At 30.9% G+C, this 4,464-nt stretch overlaps 1 long non-coding RNA gene across 1 annotated transcript; it reads right to left on the bottom strand.

Moving 5' to 3' along the window:
• Positions 1–229: 229 nt before the first annotated feature.
• Positions 230–2,809, bottom strand: LOC132735698 (uncharacterized). Its single transcript, XR_009626488.1, has 3 exons — positions 2,482–2,809; positions 1,362–1,458; positions 230–1,030 (listed from the first exon to the last, which is right to left on the bottom strand). It is a non-coding gene; the product is annotated as an uncharacterized LOC132735698 (long non-coding RNA).
• Positions 2,810–4,464: the final 1,655 nt, after the last annotated feature.

The following is a 4,464-nucleotide window of genomic DNA, read 5'->3' on the forward strand; positions in this document are numbered from 1 at the left end:
ATACTCTACATGAAATGTAAATAAAAATAGATTTTATGGCTTTTGTAACATGCTACATGATGACCAAAAGGGAACTTTATAACAAAGAACAGAATTCCATTTGAATATCAAAGTGTTTCATACATTTAAGGATCATGAAGACTTAATACGTTACATGTAATTGAGTTAATAGTGTTAACTTCAGTTACACCCCAAACATTGGCCTCTTCGTAACAAACATGACTGCCTGGGTTCTTCAAATATCTTAACCTTGTCGTAGTTTCCATGCTGATTATTTACAGACAAATTTAAATTCACGACTTCAAAATATTTTGAAACACAATGTCCGCGGTAAATTGAGCTGTCTACACGATTTTTTCTCTTATAATGCCCTACTTTAAAGACACATTTCTACGGTCAAATTTTTAATTTTATGTCCGATTAAGTAATGTTTACGTGTTATAAAAACCCAAAATTATTTGGGTAAAATTCCATTCTTTTTTATTATTTAAAAGAAAAATACGGCGAAAAAACATATTTTGTCCGGTAATAGGCAGGGTCCTAGTATGGCTGGCTACAGAACAGAAAGTGTTGGAATGTTACAAAGTCATTTATTATCATTCCAGTATGACAATAAATAAATATAGGACAGTAAATTATGACATTGAAATGAAATGTTACAACTTTTTCTAATTCATATTATTTTTTTTATGATACCTATTGAGAATTTATTTATATATCTACTAGAAAACAATCTTGAAAAATAATATGTTTTAACAGACACAGGGTACTATTCAGACAAGAGCAGTTAAGACAAAGATGATTATAAACTTAGCACATTAAAGATAAAATGTCACTTTCAGGGAATTCTGTATTACAATTGTTTATTTCAATCAGTGTCCCTTTTGTGTTATTTTCTTTGTGTTTTTAATATTCATCCCAACATATAACAAGGTCACAACACTTGGACCCTGTAAGGGGAGCTGTCCCTGGATATTGATTCCAATCATAAGATTGTTTAGCTGTAAACCTTCCATCATTCAGCAGTAATCTGAAACATCACAGAGAATAATCTGACTTAAAATCAAATAATTAACATTGTAATTTGATACAATATTTTTTTACAAACTATCTCATATGAAATGTCATAAACAGATAAATATGAAAATGTATAATTCAAATGAAATCCTTATAAACTAAATGTGAATAGTTTTTATTCAATAATTATGTATGTCTTTGAAATATGTGAATTTGCCAGTCACAGTCATTGAGCTGTTAAAGAAGTTCTCACTGTTGAAATTTTTTTATATTCAGTTCCCTGACAGTGTAAGGTCATTTTACTTTTATAGTACTGTTTCTAAAATAAGTTTGTCACTACTGACCCTGGTGATATACAGCCTCATCATTGTTAATGTCCTCTTTGACAAACACATTGATCAGCAGATGCACCAAGTACTAACTATTCATGCTGCCTTATATCTGTAAGGAAAATCAGATAAAAATTCAGCTACAATTTTATAGACTCTATATAACATGTACATGTGTAAACAAAAATCAAGTAATACCTGAAAAGAAGCCTACTAGGATAATATCTACATAAACTTAAACAAACCTATGAGTAAATCTTATAATGATTCCCACAAATCTAACATTACTACACAATATATAATACAATAGTATTTGTTTAAATGTGTAAACAAGACACTTAACCTCTGAAGACACTTCACACCCCAAAATCAGTAAGACACTTCAACCATCATCCCTGATTATTTCTAGAATAAAATTTTCAATAACAAATAAACCTTTTGTCTGTTAATTTTCTTCTTTTAGTATTTTTTTTGTAAAATGTTTAACTCTAGGCAATTTTCAATATTTTTAACCCTGACAAGTTAACTTGCAACATGGAACTTCAATATTATTACCATTTTCTGAAACATTACATGAAAGACAATTTAAAGTATCAATGTGACACAAAAATAAAGAAAAACTATACTATATAATTGTTGATAAAAAATATTATGTGTGATTTTCAACATAACTATCAATGTACTGTCAATCTGGGACATACATGTATTTCCCAACAAATGAGGGGTGTAAGATATATCTCATATCTAAGATACAAATGTAGTAGGTCACCCACTTCAAATGACTAATACAAAGTAAGTTATTTTAAATAGTCAAACTTATTTTGAAGTTTTAATGTGATAATTATATTTTAGAAAAACATATAATGAACTCAATTGATTATCATTAATACACATGTAATATATTAGGGGAAAAGTAAATCTCTATTTTGATTTGGTCCATACTTATTATATAACAAGAAATGTGTTAAAACAATGAATATTTTAATCACCATAATTGATTGCATTTCACATGTTCCACCTTAATTTGTGTAAAGCACATAATAAAACAAAAAGGGAGGTGTAGTGCTTTAATCAGATTTCATAGTTCTAAAGAGGGGTGAAGTGAACTCTAAAACTGTCTATATTTCAAACTCACCTGTCTGCACAAGTTACTTGTCCTTTGTTTACAATCCTCTTTTCATGTGATACACCAAATTGGATCTAAAGATGCTCATTTCGCAAACATGTACATGCTTTACCAAACAATAGTGCTGCAGTTTCATTTGCATTCCATAACAGCACTGTACTGTAGGTTAACATAATGTTGCCATGTTGATTTCACATTATTTACACTTGTCTTTCACATAGATACTGTAGCAACTTCATTGAAAGGTCTACAAAAGAACATACTTAACTAATTATAACAATCAAATTGGTTTAATAGCTTGACAATTAACACAATTGTTATTGACAATTGTTAGATCTATATTCTGTCCGAAATCTGCACTGTCCGAAAATTCTGTACTAAAATATTTCGAAAAGAAAAGTAGGAAACGGTATAGAAAATTGTAAGAATAATTTGCTAATCTAGCTACAGATGTGACAGGAGTATATATTAAACACATATATAAACGTCGGTTGTACTTAAATTAAAGTTATATAACTAGCCATAGCTTCTTCGTGGAAATTATCCGGAGATTAATCTGGAAGTGATAGTTGTGTCCCTTGGATGTTAAATAGAATCAGCACTGTACATAAACATGTACGCGGAAAACCTACGTTAGTTGAAAACTTCAATTGTTCAAATATTTGTGTTTGAAAGTTCCTATCGGATTATGCAAAAATTGCCGCCATTTTTTAAGATCTTAAGCCTACTTACGACTGGTCTGAAGCAGCCTTAAAGTTACGACGTTAATCTACGACGTCTTAGCTACGACCATGTTGATAAAACGCGACGTAGCCGTAAATTCGGTCGTACGACCAAATCTTAGCTACGACCGGGCGTACGACCGTTGATAAAACGACACCCAGATCCACAATATCGTGCTTTATGTAAAATTTCCTATATGCGGGGGACGTTGTTAACTCCGTTACAAATTCTGGTTAGATTTTGAAGTCCAAAATTAAACAATAATTCACAATGATGAGAGGTATGTAGCAAACAGTTGATTCAATTATATTCATGATTAATGCCCTAAATAAGACCAAATCGAAAAATATTTGTTTATTTGGGGTTTAACGGCACATTGACACATAAATGGCCTAAACCGCGCCTAACACAAAAATATCAAATGAGTCGACCACACATGCAAACAACTGGATTTTAATAATTTAAATGGTTTTATCCTCCACAAGTAGCACTTACTCCTATGTGCCTGTATTTTTAAATAAACATTCTACATGTAGACGGTAATTCCTAAATCAGAAGTGTTCTCAGCAACACGTGCGTGGTTCCCCTTTTCCGCTCTATGTCAATGAATGTGAAACGGAAGCCGGAGAGTAATTTCGATAGGAATTACCTTCTCAAAATATCGTCTACATGTAGAATATTTCTTTAAATACAGGCACATAGGACAAAGTTCGACTCGTGGAGCATAAAACCATCAAATTGTATGTAAAATCCAGTTGTTTGCATGCGTGTTCGACCCGTTTGATCTTTATGTTGATGCTTTTCTAAGCGTAAACTCCAGTGTTCACAAAGAAAATATCAGGATCAGGATCAGTTGATCCTGATTTTATTTTCATTGTTTTATAAAACTAAAACTGACCGTATTATGCTAGAATCAAATGGAACGTATTCAAAATATATATAATTGCTTATTTGCAAAGAAACCATCCAATTATGGGATCAAATCAACAAATAAGAGAACAAATGCAAAAATAAACGGACAAAAATAAACGGATCAAAATGAGGATAAATTTTAGGATCAAGATCAAAATTTGGATCAACTGTAAAATACTTATTTCTTGTAAAAAAACAATAAATTCATTCTAAAATTTCATAAACGTGCTATTTCAAGTCCAGTTTTATCAGGTTAATACTGAAAATTCAATCTAAGAGAATAAATAATGGAGAATATTCGAGTTTTTAAATTTGATCCTGATCTTGATCCTGATCCTTAAATCTTTGTGAACACGG

The sequence above is a fragment of the Ruditapes philippinarum genome, unplaced genomic scaffold (assembly GCF_026571515.1).
Source record: "Ruditapes philippinarum isolate M1 unplaced genomic scaffold, ASM2657151v2 ctg7952_1_1_1_1, whole genome shotgun sequence".
Classification (NCBI taxonomy): domain Eukaryota; kingdom Metazoa; phylum Mollusca; class Bivalvia; order Venerida; family Veneridae; genus Ruditapes; species Ruditapes philippinarum.